The sequence below is a fragment of the Protomyctophum parallelum genome (assembly GCF_964188405.1).
Source record: "Protomyctophum parallelum genome assembly, chromosome: 19".
Classification (NCBI taxonomy): Eukaryota; Metazoa; Chordata; class Actinopteri; order Myctophiformes; family Myctophidae; genus Protomyctophum; species Protomyctophum parallelum.
The window spans coordinates 27817576-27835615 of NC_139717.1; the positions used below are offsets into that span (position 1 = coordinate 27817576).

Here is an 18040-nt window from a genome sequence, read left to right on the forward strand (position 1 = left end):
GCACACTATTGTCTTCTCTTTTTTTTTAAACAGATAATTGACAGATTTATACAGAAGTTATACCCTTTCATGATTTGTGTAATAATGATTTGTGTAATAATTCTAATTTCTTTCACATGCATTTTGAATGCAGAAAAAACACCTGGCCAAGTTGGCACACTTGCACAGAGTATGTTTCAGTCAGACTAAAGCACGCTGAAGTGTAGTGCTTGAAATTTAAAATAAGGTAAACAAAAGACATGCCTGCCTAAAATGAAAGACACGTGCACAGACAGTGGACAGGGCTCCAGGGTGCATCCATTGTCGGCACACATGCACCCAAACATCTGTCCAGTGCAACTTTTTTCATTTGGTCGCACCAGCGCACCTTACAATTAGCAGGCGTGTGTACAGTATGTGTGGGGACATTATATGCAGGTGCACCTACCACTGAAAACATTAGGTGCACCAGTGCAACCAACTAAAAAGGTTAGTCTGGAGCCCTGGTTGAATGTGATGCCTTTTAGGGTAGATTCTTGAGCTCGCTAGATTTGTAATTTCTTAAATTATCATCTATTTCACAGAGCAGACAGTTATATGTGAGGGATAATCAAAGTTAAACGGCCCAAAACGGAGATCTCCGTCTTTCTATCTGTTGATTGCCCACAAGTTACAACTACAGTGTGTGAGCGTCTGCTTGTGCAACTTCCATTCCATTCCATTATAATGGACGGGAGGCTAAATCTTCTAGCGCTGATTTCTGTGAATCTAATTTAACCTAATCAGAACTTGCATTTTTGACGACCCATCGCAGCTAATCGCGGTAAAATAATTCATGACTCGGGTGGTCGGCGATCATCCTGCGAAGGTTTCGGTTAGCCGTTTGCTAATGCCCGGTCACGTGCACGAGCAGTGTTACCTTGAAAAGGGCTCTGAAGCAACAAATAGCTGCAGGGCAAGGTCTTGTTAGTGTTAAGCACTACACATGTATGCCTATAGTTTAGTCAGTAAAAGAATGAGCTTCAAATAGAACTATATAACCCAAGTTAGCAGTGGTACATGAAACAAGATGTCTTACCTGTGGGATGACGACGAACAACGCTCTGCACCTGTTCATGCGTTCAGATTTCCCATCTCTTCACAGCAACAGATGAATTCTGGGTGGGAAAAAACAGAGATGTGTATAAGCATCATAAGAATCAAAGGAGAGGGTTGTTCCGGAGAGAGAAATCAGTGTATAAGTAAATGAATACAAATGTTAATTGCTGCTAATCACTGAACCTGTTGAAAGTCAACGTATAAAATCTGGCTTGCTGCTGCTGTATATATATTGGGTGATGCAGTGAAGGTCCCCACTCATCTCGTATTGCTACGCTGCTGCTGGTGGAGCAGTGTGTTTTTTCCAAACAAATCCACATGGGGTCGAGCAACTGTACGACACAAGAGAAGGGCCTAAAGAAATGTTGGGACTTGAAAGCCACTGGGTTCATATTTCCATGACAATATACTGCAAAGAAGTAATTTCAAGCACAGCTGAGCTGACACAACACAGAAAACGAGCCTGCAAAACAAAAACAAGTGATGATGAGGGCGAAATTGTTTTAATTGGCATTTGAGAGCGATAGAGAGACAGACAGACAGACAGCCCCAGAGAGATTCTAAGAGGGAATGTGACATACTTCCTGGAAGTTTCAATAGGGCCTCTTTGGAACCACGCACACACACACACACACACACGCACGCACGCACGCACGCATGCACGCACGCACGCACGCACGCACACACCCTTTACACATCTTCTGTTCTTCCGTCTCCTCCACCAACCTTGACCTTCCGACTGAGGGGTCACACCAGTGCTGGGTCCTCTCAGATCGTTAATAACGTCAGGAGAGGTCAGTTGATGGTCACATAAACTGACAGAACACGCACCAGGCACATATGTGCATGCGCACGCACACACGCACAGCCACACACGCACACACCCATGACTCTCTGCTACGTAACCTTGATCCTCTCCACTACGTGACTACACTGTGTTAATCACGTTAACCCTGGTGTCCCTTTCTTTTTACCAGCTGCTATGAAATAGCAAGCTGAGTCTATCATCGATGTGCAAGCTAGTCCTCTAGTAGTCTAGTCCAGCTGGTTTTATCATTGGCTGATGTCGCTGTGCTAGTCCAGTTGCCTTCAGTTACTCATTGGTTAAACCGCGATGCGCCGTTTCTGTGTGTGTGTGTGTGTGTGTGTATATGTGCGCACCGCAAATATGTCCGGACGGAAACGAATGACTCAGAACACAATAGCTCCGCCTTCGAGAATTTTGTTTCCTAGTACCTAAACTACTGCGCTGAAACTGACACAGAGGCAGTTATATAACGGACTCCCGCAGATACTAATAATGCTGCTGGTAATTAATTGATTTAATACATTTTGGGCTTGTTTTCCTTTTGGTCGAAGATGCTCCATAATGATCATAAATGTCGTGTGATTTCACCAGCAATGTCTTCCTATTTGTCGTACGACCAACTATACACTATGTACAGTAGGCCTTAACCTCTTGAAGGTTAAGGCACAACACCTGGCATTGCGAGGGATTGTGAGCTTGTGGATCGGCTATTTTTGGGGAAGAGATGTCTCCGAAAAAGGGGGGGGGGGGGGTCCCAAGTACAGTCGAGTTGACTGTACTTAGACCCCCCCCCCCCCCCCCCCCCCCCCACTTGGTCCCAGTTTACCAAGTCTAGACTATGGGGTTTAGGTGCTTAGTGGTTGTGTGTGGATCAATGGGATGTTCATTGCAGCAACACAGCGGGGGTTTAAACCCACTGGAGCCACACATACTAAACATGTATGGACCTTATGTTTAAAAAGATATCCACCTTAACCCTTCACACTAAACAAACTGTAACTCTAACCTTTACTCCAACTACTGCAATTGAACCCTGACAGAGAGTAACACCACATGCGCGCACACACACACACACACACACACACACACACACACACACACACACACACACACACACACACCACACACACACACACACACACACACACACAGTTAACCGGACTGCTGTGTCCTGCTGTTACACTGAACTGGCGGCAGTAATAAACACAACCCTATGTTGGAAAATGGAGAGGTGAAGCAAGGCATGGAGTTGAGGGGGGGGGGGGGTTATTCTGAGTTATGGTCAATTAACTTCAAATGCGGATAATTCAGGAAGTGTTGTGGAAATTCCGACAACAATGGGAAACACCAGGCACTCGTTTCCCAGACAAATTATATCCCGTCTCTAATTATCACATCACGGAACAATGTATTTTCCACTGTTGTTCACCTACGACTACGTGGACAGTGTTGAGAGGAGAGAAGAGAAGAGAAGAGAAGAGAAGAGAAGAGAAGAGAAGAGAAGAGAAGAGAAGAGAAGAGAAGAGAAGAGAAGAGAAGAGAAGAGAAGAGAAGAGAAGAGAAGAGAAGAGAAGAGGTAAACTCGTGAGGGAAACGAGAGGAGACAATTTGATGTAGGGATAAGAGACCATTTGATGGGAGATGACAGGTGGCTGTATGCCCCCCCCCCCACCCATCCTTCTGCCGCCAGCAGCCCTGGCAGGAAGGGACAGGTAGCCTAATAGCAGGGTTAGCACAGGGTTACAGGGACGTCCTTGGCAGCTCTAATGCTGCTGCTGAACAGAAGGCCATTCAGGCTCAACATATGGTCCATATCAACAATTACTAAGGTGTGCTGTGATACGCAGAAGATGAAGGATACCAGTAGTCACTGAGGAGGAAGGAGGAAGGGAAGGGGGAACAGATGCAGAGAGGAGAGGCTTTTAGCCAATTTAGAATAATGACCTTGGGTCAGAAGGGTGTATAGAACCTAATGTAATGCCTGAAAGTCCAGTACACCTCAGTTCAAATCAAGCAACACCCCCCCCCCCCCTCCCCCAGACAGCTACATCTGACTCAAACATCTGTAGACAGACTGGCGTACATAGAAGAACATTGTAGCGTTGAGTTTGATTTCTGTGTTCTGTTGTCCAACGCAGTTGATCAGTTAGTCCAACTGTTGTGTTCTATGTGGCTGTATGTTGCCTGTGCTGTGTGTCCCATGTAGACTGTATGTTTCTATGCATGTGCCGTGTGTCCCATGTAGACTGTATGTTTCTATGCATGTGCCGTGTGTCCCATGTAGACTGTATCTTTCTATGCATGTGCCGTGTGTCTCATGTAGACTGTATCTTTCTATGCATGTGCCGTGTGTCCCATGTAGACTGTATGTTTCTATGCATGTGCCGTGTGTCCCATGTAGACTGTATGTTTCTATGCATGTGCCGTGTGTACGGTGTGTCCCATGTAGACTGTATGTTTCTATGCATGTGCTGTGTGTCCCATGTAGACTGTATGTTTTTATGCCTGTGCCGTGTGTCCCATGTAGACTGTATGTTTCTATGCCTGTGCCGTGTGTCCCATGTAGACTGTATGTTTCTATGCCTGTGCTGTGTGTCCCATGTAGACTGTATGTTTTTATGCCTGTGCCGTGTGTCCCATGTAGACTGTATGTTTCTATGCCTGTGCCGTGTGTCCCATGTAGACTGTATGTGTCTATGCATGTGCCGTGTGTCCCATGTAGACTGTATGTTTTTATGCCTGTGCCGTGTGTCCCATGTAGACTGTATGTTTCTATGCCTGTGCTGTGTGTCCCATGTAGACTGTATGTTTTTATGCCTGTGCTGTGTGTCCCATGTAGACTGTATGTTTCTATGCCTGTGCCGTGTGTCCCATGTAGACTGTATGTTTCTATGCCTGTGCTGTGTGTCCCATGTAGACTGTATGTTTTTATGCCTGTGCCGTGTGTCCCATGTAGACTGTATGTTTCTATGCCTGTGCTGTGTGTCCCATGTAGACTGCATGTGTCTATGCCTGTGCTGTGTGTCCCATGTAGACTGTATGTTTCTATGCCTGTGCCGTGTGTCCCATGTAGACTGTATGTTTCTATGCCTGTGCCGTGTGTCCCATGTAGACTGTATGTTTCTATGCCTGTGCCGTGTGTCCCATGTAGACTGTATGTTTCTATGCCTGTGCCGTGTGTCCCATGTAGACTGTATGTTTCTATGCCTGTGCCGTGTGTCCCATGTAGACTGTATGTTTCTATGCCTGTGCCGTGTGTCCCATGTAGACTGTATGTTTCTATGCATGTGCCGTGTGTCCCATGTAGACTGTATGTTTCTATGCCTGTGCCGTGTGTCCCATGTAGACTGTATGTTTCTATGCATGTGCCGTGTGTCCCATGTAGACTGTATGTTTCTATGCCTGTGCCGTGTGTCCCATGTAGACTGAGGAACACAAAGGAATGAGAATAATTCTGGTCCCACATCCTGGTGGCAGGGAATGACATGCGGCCTGCAAAAGCAGAAACACAAGTGGCCAGTCATGGTATAGCTCTCCTGCTCAAAAAGAAATTCCAAATAGTAAACTACATTTTACAGTTTATGCTTCAAACAGTCAACGCAAGGTATTGAGAACAATGTCTCTCCGTTCCTGGAGGTAAGATACGGTAACAAGTGTTAGCCTATACTGTTAACAAGTGTTGTTAACATCTAATAAATATAAGGAGAAGGTACCATGTGACCTATGATGAGGTTTGTATGGATGTAATGGCCATCCTTCAATGTGCAGGAAGCGGCAAAAACTGTAAGATGAAATGTAATAAGTTATAATAAGCCAAAATATGAATAAGACAATAAAAAAGACCAGAGAAATGTTTGAGAAGTCTTGTTGTTGTATAGGTACTTCTTCAGAGCTGCGACTACAAAAACAGATCTCTACAAACAAGTGGCTGCGGTGTCCTCAGGCGGAAATGAGAATAATACTTCCACGCTAATTTAGCTCAAGTCCTAGACAAGACTCAGGTTGACCCTGATTATTTCACGTACACACACTGCTCACAAGCGATTCCCATCTCCCATGGCCAGTGAAAGGGCCAGGCCCAGCATGTGTGCAGTGTGCAGCAATTACTGCGATGAGGCTTGGCTCGAGTCACGGTCAGCACTCATTTCCAGGAGAGTCACTCCAATTTTGCAGGTTACAAATCCAGGAATCTCCCGCCCACTATAAAGACATCTCTCCAAGCAAGGCCATTTCTGTGTGTGAAGTCGAGGGGGTGCAGGGTGTGGGTGGGGGGCGTGGTGCTGAGCCCTGACAATATAGCCCACCCCCCCCCCCCCCCCCAAATAACAGAGACTAATGACAAATTCATGTTCGCACGTTGTCGCAGCATCTCGATCTGAGAGTTGAGGCTGAATTGAAACCATATTTTGGTTCCGAAGTCCCCGCATTTTTGCACAAAATGCAGGGACACGTTCCACGTTGGAAGACACAAACAGTGCTGCTGTTGTTGATTCAGTGACAAAATCCTTTTCCCTCTAAGCCGCTGTTTGCTTTAGCGGTGACGACACAAGTGGAGGAATTTGGGCAATGCTTGTGCATCACAGACTCATTTCCTCTGAGAGAGGGCCATCTCCAGACAGACAGGACAGCAAAGAAGTCTGCTTTATTCACTCGCCTCAGGCTTCAAGACAGCTAGGATCTTGTGGCCATGTTAAACATTGGCATTCCTTTGGTGTAGAGCTCTGCTGTGATACACACACACACACACACACACCACAAACACACTTGCATGTATGCACGCACGCACGCACACACACCATAGACATGCACGCATGCATGCACATGCAAACACAGACACACGTGCATGTAGAGTTGCACGTAGGGACATAGGCAAATGCAAACAAATACATACGTGTGTAGAATTCCTTGGGCATAACAAGAAACACAGACAAAGACTTACACACACAAATAGAGTTGCATGGTTGTTGGGGCCTGTCACATCTAGCCACACAGGCGTACACATACGTACATGCACACGCACGCACGCACACACGCACGCACGCACGCACGCACACACACACTCACAATCCTTTAGGGTCACATTTTTAACCATTCACCTAGTAACCAAAATCCTAGGAGGAAAACACAAAATTGAAAAATAGCTAATCTTATCTAATTGCAAGGAAATGAGGTGTGTGTGTGTGTGTGTGTGTGTGTGTGTGTGTGTGTGTGTCTGTGTGTGTGTGTGTGTGTCTCTCTCTGTGTGTGTGTGTGTGTGTGTGTGTGTGTGTGTGTGTCTGTGTGTCTCTGTGTGTGTGTGTCTGTGTGTCTGTGTGTCTCTGTGTGTGTGTGTGTGTGTGTGTGTGTGTGTGTGTGTGTGTGTGTGTGTGTGTGTGTGTGTGTGTGCGCGAGTGTGTGTGTGTGTGTGTGTGTGTGTGTGTGTGCATGCGTGCGTGCGTGCGTGTGTGTGTGTGTGTGTGTGTGTGTGTGTGTGTGTGCACGTGCACGCGTGTGTCTCAGCAGATGTGTTGCAATGACGTGAATCATTTACAGCCAGGGCCACATTTTAATTTGATACACAATATGGTTGCCAATGACTGTAATAGATTGTCACAAAAAAACAAACATCAAAAGACCAAACTCCTCATTTGTTTGTTTCATCTCAGAAAGACAGAGCTTCTTATATTGACTCGCCTGACATCTGTGTGTCAATACATTCAAAAGAGGCCTTTCCGGACAAAGGGGAATATCTCTTTGACTCACCATAATCCCCTTTTTTATTTTTTAAAGATTATTTCATATTGTACTTCAGAGAAATGAGTCATGGCCTATTGGAATTCCCGTCGGCTTACAGTCCTGATCTATACAAACAGGAGTCGCTCCCGATTGTAATGGATCAAAGTATGCCTCATAACTCCAGCCCTGCTTTCAAGTTTACCAAAGGACAAGCATAAAAAGCCACAGCACGCTCTCTGTAATGGGATAAAGTCAAACTAAAGCTGCCTTGAGAAAACTTCACTCATTCAATAGAGAGTCCATGCCAAGATTTACTCCTTCGCTTTTCTCCTTCCCAACGTATTATATGATCCCACCTTTCTGTTCCCGCCACCATATTTTTCCACCTTGTAACTCAACGCAATGCTACGAGTTTACATGCCAGCAAAATTCAATACAATTCCAGTAAAGGGGGGAAAGAAATGTCACATGAAAAGAGCACTTAAGGATGTATTTTCCTTAAGTGCTTGACAGTCAAGGAGAAAAGACGTGAGCCAACCAAACAAATTAACCACCTCTTCACTTCATGGATTCCTGCCAAGCAGCATCCCCCCCCTACCCCCACCCCCCCAACTCATTCTCTCTCTGTCTCTCTGTCTCTCTCTTCCTGGCCCTCCCTCTCTCAGACTTGCATCTTATTTCAGCTGTTCGATTTCATGCTAGATATGTTAATTGCGGCTGAAAGTCGCAGTGGCGCCCATGTGGGTGTTTTTTTTAAAGGCAAAGAGAGAAAGAAGAAGAAAGAAAAAAAATCCCTGTATCGTATGACATCGGGATATCAACATGGGAAATCTTGTGTGATGAAAGGATGGCGGTTTGGGGGGGGGGCAGGAGACAACAGCAACGCTAAAACCGTCTGAGGTCATCGACGCTAAACAAATCTGATGATTAGAGCATGGGGAGAGAGAGAGAGAGACGGGGTGTGTGTTAAAAGGGGATTGGAACGTCCCTTGACTCCCTTAGAGTAAAGTCAGAGCCACACGTTAATCCCATTATACACTGTACGGAGCTACCTGACCCAATCCCTGTAAACCCTAGTATAAACACTACTGAAATACCTTGACCAAAGGCCCTGCCACACCAACGCATGCACGCTGTCGCACACACACGCATGCACACACGCACACAAATAGATATCCAACCGAGCATAAACAAAAGTGCATGTGTACGGACGGTACCGATACGTACACACACACATACGAAACGCATGCATGCATGTACCGATGCACAGCACACACACGTAAGCATTAACACCATCAAACACAGGCTAACATAATGTACCCGACCGACCCGTCAACTTCATTCGTGTATGGTTGAATCACCAGTCAGTGGCTTTGAGCTAATAATGACCTTTTTTAGATTATAGATTTTAACAAAATAAATCCATGTTCAGGGCGAGAATGGTCAAAAACGTACTATGAACCAAATGGGCCCTTAACTTAACTTACGGGCCATCCACACCAATCATCTATAGCCTGAACTATTACTATATTGTTCACCCCTGTTGTTGTTACGGTTGTGGTGGAACAATTAAAAAGAATATCTTCATTATATTATACTGTAGTTATGGTTATACAGTAGTTATACTTAGTGCTTGGTGTGCGTGGCCCAGGTGTGTAACTGTACCTAATGAATGGGCCAAACTGGGAGTCTTTGAAATTAACCCATTTAGGCCTGACGTCAAAAAAAAAAAAAAAAAAATCAAAATCATGAAAATCTTCTGAAAGATTTGAGGCACATTTTAACGATTTTTCTAAAATAGCAGACCTACAAGTTCATAGCGCTGCACTCGGTACCAGAGGTCTCACAGAGGAGAAACATCAGGCTTTCTTTTCTGAACCCAAACAAGTGAAACATCGAGTACGACAGTATCAACATTGGAGGAACTCAGTGGAATGACACCGGAAGGTAATCTATCATATATCATATAATCTATATATATATATATATATATATATATATATATATGTGTGTGTGTATGTGTGTATGTGTGTAATATATGGGTGGGGGGTGGATGGGTGTGGGGGCAAGGGGTTGCTGCTGCTCGGCACCCTCGTGCAGCTGTTCCTGTGTGCCTTGGTACGAGCACTGTTTGTGTTCCCAGGAGAGGGTTGGACAAAGCGCTTCCAGGTCGCCTGCGAAACCTGCCTTCTCATTACCAGAGGTCAGCCTGTTGGAACACAACGCTGACCTCTCACGCCGAGGGGCTGCTGAGAGAGGAGAAGGGGGTGGTGCGTGCATGTGCATGTGTGTGTGTGTGTGTGTGTGTGTGTGTGTGTGTGTTTGTGTGTGTGTGTGTGTGTGTGTGTGTGTGTGTGTGTGTGAGCGTGTGTGTGTGCGTGTGCGTGCGTGCATAGGAGCACATGAGTCAGTGAGTGTGTTGGCAAAGGGACTTAACAGTGGAAACAGAGGAGTGAGTGAGGAAGGTGACTGAGTGTTCCCAGTATAAAGGTCTTCATCCCTCACCCTCTCACTTTCATTTAACCCCATTGTCCTGCTCGAGGCCGCTAAGTCGCTCGTTGTGTTGTGGGCCGTCCTGTTGCCTGGCCTCCTTTGTGACGGCCGCCTTCCACATTGGCAGGACACAGGCCAAAGCTTCTTATCAGCTGGCCAGTCATTGTACATACAGAACACTCCCTCAAACGAGGAGGTCCAGGAGATTTAAGGCACCGATTTGGATGTTTTCTTGGGCCGCGCCCCTCCCACCTATTCCCAGCTTGTGGTATTTGGAAACATGCCCTGGCGAATGCCTATAGATGGCATGGCTCTTGGATCGCAGCTGAGCTCATTAGCTCGACCCCGCTGTTGCGTTCACTCAAACCAGACCAAAGATCTGATGGGAGGAGGGGCTCAAGACACGGGGGGGGGGGGGTGTGAGAGTGTGTGTGTTGTGGGGTGGGGGTGGGGGGGGATAAGGCAGGCCTTTATAATGGCTTCCTGTACTTATGAGAGGAAAACACAACAGAGAGAGAATGTGCGGATGATGGTGATGATAGAGACAGTTTTATCCCCGAGGGCTCTCCGATGCCACGGTCATCGTAATGCCCTAATTAACCACATGAACCTATAAGTATCCCTATTCTGGGCATAGCATAATAGGCAAGACTTCAGAGAAAATAGCCGATCTACAAGCTCACAATGTGATGCGATGCGTTGTTGTGTGCGTTGGAAGATCGGAGCTTGTAGATCGGATTTGACATACGACCAAGTATATAGGGTTTAAGACAAGTGTTTGCGCATATTATAGCAACATGGGGTCTGGTCAGCTGGGGGCGGGGGGGGGGGCGGGGGGGGGGGGGGGGGGTATCAACATCTGGACTAGAGCACAGCACGGGTCCACCCAGACCCGAATACCCGAGATCCGACCCGAGAACCGAGCCGGGTCGGGTGCAAAATATTGACGTGCCGTCGGGGAACGGGCGGTTCCATTTCAAAGCTGCGGATCTCGTTTCGGGTATCTGAAATGCAGAATACCCGAAATACCCGTGCAGGACCCGAGCTTTATTATATATTGTAACGATCCCAGGAACCGGAGGCAGAGACGTAGTTCCAATGATAAAGATCTCTCTTTATTATAGTTCAACAATCATCCATATAACCACAGCATTTGTGTGTGTACATGCTAGCCAGGTTTGCGCTCTCAACCTAACTACCAACACAGCCTCTCACAGGCTCACATGCCGCGTCACTCACTCCTCCGTCCCGGGAGTCCCACCCCCAAGACAGTCCCATTGGCTAAAGCCATAGCTGGCCGCTACACTATATATATATATATATATATATATATATATAACCTTTCAACTTTAAAAATAGTTTTTGAAAATAGACATGATATTATGGTTATGCGTTACGGTTGTAATGATTATGTTCTAAAATACACGCCTCGAGGATTTGGAAATGGAACGTATCCACTGGTGGTGGGTGTGTCACAGTGTGTGTGCGGCCGGTCACATACACAGTCAGTTGTGTGAAGTCAGCCTTCCGATGTGAAAGTGATCCACCGCAGTCTGGAATAAAGCCTAATTATTACAGCACGTCGTCCTTTCTGATTGTACACATTGTGCAACGCAAGACACAAACTGTAGGCCTACTTAACCATGCGACGCATTGCGAGCTTGTAGATTGGCGCTTTTCAGCGCTCATTTGTTGAGGACGGGGTGATGCATGCAGCATTGCTGACGTTCAGTCTCATAATCACAGTGAAAATGAGCATAATATAGGATTGGACACACCACGGGTGTAACGGGTCGTCGGGTCTTTCGGAACGGGTAGGTTTTTTTCGGATCCGAACCTGTTTTTATCGGCTCCTGATCGGACCGGGTCAAATTATTTCGGGTCCGGTTCTGGACCGGGTGCGGCCAATTAGAATGTTCTCGGATCCGGATCGGTTCGGTTCTGATATCACCGGGTCCGTTCCGGGCCGGGTCCAATTTTATGGACCCGTGCTGTGCTCTAATCTGGACCTCATGAGTCCCTGATGATCTCCAATCTGTGACTGACTCAACCCGTTAACTATACCCACCCACTTCCTGCAGCTGGGCAATTATCATATTAACTTTTGCCTTGATTACGATTAATTAACGATTCTATTTTAAGCAGATGAAGTAGCAGATCTATATTCTTGTAGCTTGGAGCTTGTAGATTTGTGCATTTCTTTACGCCACTATTGTACAGTATAATACAGGATTATGAGGTTAATTGGACTAAGCTATTTATTCGATTATATAAAACTAGCCCTTACACGTTGTGAGATATTTGCGCCCGGGTGCGTTTGTAATTGACTAATACATTAATTAATAATCATTAATGTGTCAAATCGAAAAAAGTTCGTTACGCCCTCCATATTCATATGGTCAATGCCTGTGTGAAAAGTGGGAGTGATTGGTGCAGGCAGTAAGGAGCTATGGCAGTGTTTCTGACAGACAGACACACACACACACAGGCAGACAGACATTGTTAGAATTATAGTATGATGATGTATTCGAATTTCTTCCAGTCGATTAGTTGATAAAGAAAAAAGGGGGAAAAAAACGTATTGATTATTGAATTAACCTAAACATGAGCATGATTAAGTCAGTTATTGGTTCTTAAAATTGGTTTTCCGCATATTTCCCGTTAATTTCCCAGCCATACCACCTCCTCCTCCTCCTCCTCATCTTCCATCCTCTCCTCTGCTTCCTCCTCCCTCACCCCTTCGGGACAGGGACAGACCCTGTCATTTAGAGCCATGTGAAAAAAAAAAACCCAATTACCGTAGCAGGAATGGGAGTGGTGCAGCGCCGGGCTGGACCAGAACTTGGAATATGCAAAGCGCACGGGGGCCATTAAAACGAGGGCCACGGCGAAATGTGATCGAACGCGTCAGCAGGTTGTAAAAAAAAATAAGGGCCCCCTCAAGATCAATGTAATTACCAAAGCTTTTATGCGACACGACTTTTCCGGACAGAGCCGCGAGCGGCAGCTGAGGAGGACTCGACACCAACAGAACCCTCCTTTTAGCCACAACCAGTGGAGAAGAAGCAAGCACCTCCAGCTGCCTTCCATCAACAGCTATAATAGGAGGAAGGGGGGGAAAGAGAAGGCATGGGCAAAAGAAAAGAGGTCCGCAACACCTGGAGGGGGGGCGGGGGGGATGGTGTCAACAAATGGACCCGGCCCAGGGTCCACGGGCCCCGCAGTGATGCACCCAATAAATCCTTGTGGTTAGCTACAGTAGCGCGCCTTGTGCCCCCAGAAGGGAAGTGGCAGTGACCCGACCTGGAAGCTTTGGGATTTTTCTTTTTTTATTAAGACAAAACTGGTTCTGTTTCTGCCCGGTAATAATAAGGGGGGGGGTGGTGTATGGGACTGAACGGAGGTGACCTGAAAGAACACTCTGAAATAAAACTCATTATTTCAGTGATCCTGGTCAAAACAGGTGTTTGGTTAGTTCATGTATAGAGGGTATGCGCATGCTTAAAGTGAATGTGGCAAAGCAGCATGCAAAGTGAGTTTAACACTGTTTAACGTTATTTAAAGCAATCACATTTTTCTGTTTGGATGCATGGGCTGTCAAGGCCAGAAAGTAGTTTTTTGCCACTCAGTAGACCTTCCTGCATAACTTACTGGTTTGATGATGATGTCACACGCATACCCTCTATTACTTCACTCGACTAATTATTAACATGTAACATTTAAAAAAATAGTAGCCGATCTACATCGAGACATTGTGAGCTTGTAGATCGGCTATTTGAACTATTTTTAAAAGTTTTTTTAAATAGTAAAAAATGGCAAATTAGTTTAGGGATAAGGGTTAAGGGGTGGCGCAAGGTATAGCCCATCATGTTTAACCCTAGTCCATCCTACGCCGTCCCCGATTAGTGAACATAGAATCTATAAACTCTGTGACAATGTTCACCTATAGGATAATCACATGCCCACAACGGGATGCCAGGTTGAATAGGATTAATAATCAGGATAACAAAACTAGTAGCTAAATAATGAATGCTTTTAATACCACAAGCCTGCAGCCCTACACCGTAAAGCAGCGCCCTGCACTCACCACTGACCAAGGGATGGTGCTGCTTTAAGTTTTGGAATACCTCCAACCTAATCCAGAGTCACACGATGAATGAGAATGTGATTGACCCTTGAAGACAACTTGACAAATCACAAGAAAGCCGTGCCGGTGAAGCGCCACAGAGGAAGAGGCCTAGAGGACTGTATCGTACGGAGTCTCCTGAGGTCCATAAAACCTGCCCTGTTTACAGTAACAGGAGGGATGGCACGGCTCAGGTCAGGCCTGCCCTGCTATTCCAGATGGCTGACAGAGACCAGGCCTACTCTTAAACGCACGCACGCACGCACGCACACACACACACACACACACACACACACACAAACACACACACACATACACACACACGAACTGATGACAACACACACAATATTTCTATTGTAGTGTGTGTAGTGTGTGTAATCTTGTAGATCTTTGCAAAGAGCGATATGTTCGATGCACGCTCGCACGCGCATACACACACACTCTCCTTGACACACTCTCCTTGACACAAACTCACACAGTGCTCGACAACAGAATGTCTCCAAGGTTGTCCATTAGATGAGCCTCATTCAGACAGACAGGACAGCTATAGGTTGACAACCTGCAGATTCTCTGTCAAGGACAACACAGGAGAAAAGTCTGCAGACATCAAACCTCACCCCAGTGACGCTTTATGTCTGCAGTAGAATATATGCCTACAGTGAAATAAAACGGATCTGTTTGGCCATAACACTCAGAGTAAGACAGAGTTACGACAACTCCGTTCACTTCATGGGGCCAGGCAGGCTCTTCTACATAGACTTCTATTGAAAAGGGACAACCGGAAGTTTAAGGAATGTATCGGAGAGATGCGCGCATGCAGCAGAGATTTCACACTAACACTAACTAATTCCTGACGATGGCACCTGGAAAAACAGAGATGCCTCATCTCTGTTTCTCCAGGTGCCATGTGAGGCAAATGAGGAATGAGAATTGGATATAAATGTAATTATATTGGATGGATTGGCTAATAGTGTAAGAAGGGGAGAGAGCAAGCCAAGGAAAGGAACCCTCCTCAGATGTGCTGTTGTAATGTGGACCCCCACCCATAAAAACAATCGTTTCATAAGAGAACCAGAGCATCCACATAATATGGATTGAAGATCTGCCAACACTCCAGGGACTCTCCAATTAATAAATATATCCTGACACAGGAACCAGAACCCCCCGAGTCCCCCACAGCCCAGTAGAGACGGGAGACTGGCCAGCATCAAATACAGCCTCCTAGAGACTGTTCTGTTCTGTCCGGGTCCATCAGGAATCCAAAACAAAATGAGCATCAGTTCAGCACTGTACTAACCCATTCTGGGCGGGAGGAACCCCTTTGGTGTTAGCATGTCATGTTAGCATGTCATGCTTTAGCTATTGAAAAATAGCAGATCTACAAGCTCATAGCGCGCTACGAGCTTGTAGGTCTGCTATTTTTGAAAAATCGAAGAACGACTGACATGGAAACATAGCTTTTTCAGAAAACTGTCAGGATGTATAAGACATTTATTTGAATCTGATCTCAGGTCAAAATGGGCTAAAACAGAGGGCTTTGATGTACTGTTTCCCACATGAGCTACTATTCAATCCGCCCTCCCCCGTATCCCCCTCTCCCCTCTCCCCTCCGACAGCAACCCACCAAAGAAAGAGCAGAGGAAATGCAAGCCTTATGTTTCCTTGGCTCTGGGGCGTGCACATGTATGTTTGAGCATGTGTTTTGTACGTATACGCATGCATCGGTGCATGCTTGTGTGCGTATTTATGAATGCACAATGGTGTGCGTGCGTGTGTGCGTGCGTGCATGCGTGCGTGCATGCGTGGGTGCGTGCATGCATCTACTGGATATCTATGGAACTTATTGAACCTGCATGCTGCCACTGACTTGAGTGCGGTTTTCGTCAATCAAAGATCCCACATCAGAGTGTGATATGAAATCGTCTGGCTAACCCGAGTGAAAGCGACTGCTTCCCTCATCAATCACACTGTAATACGCTCTGAAAAATGTAAAACAAACATCTAGGTCACAGCTAATGTAATTAAACGCGCGGCCCCCAAACCGCTATTGAATCAAAAAATGAAGTTCCGCGAAAACATTGGCTACTGCTATCTAAACCAGTATTCCTCTGAGGAGAGGCAGAAGAGAAAGAGAGAGGGAGAGAGAGAGGGAGGCGTGTAGGAACAGGGTGACGAGAGTATGGAGGGGAGTCATGACTGTTTTATGCTCCACCATATGGCAGTGTTGTGAACCAAAAATAGCAGATATACAAGCTCAACGCATCACACCCGTGAGTCCACGGCACGCTGCGAGCTTGCCGTGTAGATCTGCCAACTTCAGCACCAGACACCGTCGTATGACAAAGTGTAAATCTGAATGAGAGCGAGACAGAGGAAGGGAGGGAGAGAGACATTGGACAAAAGGGATGGGGGCGGTTAGAGAGAGAGAGAGAGATTTCCCCATCTATCCATCCAGCTCTATTAAGGTGACACAATCAACAGAACCTCAGCGGTCACTTGCCCAGTCCAAAACTTGCACTCTTTTCCCCTCCATCCCTCTCTCCCTCCATCTCTCTCTCTCTCTCTCTCTCTCTCTCTCTCTCCGTCTCTGTCCCACCTCTCTCTGGGAGCTCCTCCCCTCGTTGCAGCCCTCTCTGGTTTGTGTCAGACTAATGAACAGTTTCTTAACGGTTCCGAGCCAAGCGAGCAGATGGAACTCAACGAAGATTTACAGAGAGAGAGAGAGAAAGAGAGAGAGAGAGAGAGAGAGAGAGAGAGAGTAGAAAGACATGGGGCCTAGGTCGGGGGTGAGAAAGAGAGAGTGAGCAAGGAAGGGTGAGGGGGGGGGGGGGGGGGGGGGGGTTCAAAATCCACTCCCAAAAAAGTTCTGGCTAGCGAGCCCAAAATACAGCTTACATTTGCACATTTTTTCAATTTATCTGTTATTGAATTAAGGGTTCAGACTCTTGGACGCCTTTCAGGAGGAACCCAGCAGAAAGAGAGAGAGAGAATGAGTGACAGAGAGACCAACAGATAGAGAGATCGCCTAACCGGTGCTTTTTACTTTAGAAATGTTTTACACACCCTCCCTACAGATTCAAGCTACATCTGAAATACCAAAAGATAAGAGGGAGACTATAGTGGAGCGGTACTATATACCCAAATGAGTTACATCACTGCAATGACATTAGAGACAGCGGCTCGGTTACTGTATGTCTTCAAACAATGTCCAGTATTCTTGTTGGACCGTCCAGTCCACACCCTTTTAAAATGTAATTCCTCCCTGGGATATGTAGCAGGAAAGCCTGAAGGGATATGGTAGAGTAGGCCGAAGCCTAATTTATATACCAAAATAAATGAAAATAGAAAACACATCAGATATACAAAAGCTTGCAATGTGTTGTAGAATGGATATTTTCAGTGCGTGACATCTGTGTGCAACTAAGAGTAACTCAAGGTTAAGGAGCGAGGCTCTATTTTGGGACTGAATCATATGTACTCGTATCATGTACACGTACAGTACACACAATATACTTGTGGTCCTTGCCATAAGCATCTCATCGAAGAAAAAAGTGGAATGTCCGCACACGATATAATTCTGCTCCCCGTCTTTTTTATTTCAACCTATAAATACAACAACGTTTCGACCCTCCGGGCTTTCTCAAGTTACATGGCTATGGCCTTGAAAAGCATCTCATCCACAGACACAATGTGTATGTAACATGATAACCTGGCGTAGTACTGCACCACTCTGGTCTGCAATCAGTACCAACAAATGATATCCTCACAATAATTCTAGACATTCTTTATATTGCAAATTTGAATGAAGGGTCCATAGAAAG

At 46.0% G+C, this 18040-nt stretch overlaps 1 protein-coding gene across 1 annotated transcript in view; it reads right to left on the minus strand.

The window, feature by feature from the left end:
- disp1 (dispatched homolog 1) overlaps positions 1-18040 on the minus strand; it is a 117766-nt gene that overhangs the window by 70400 nt on the left and 29326 nt on the right. Inside the window, exon 3 of the mRNA XM_083790855.1 lies at positions 1058-1136. The gene's annotated coding sequence lies outside the window, so the exon portion shown is untranslated. The remainder of the gene's footprint in view (positions 1-1057; positions 1137-18040) is intronic.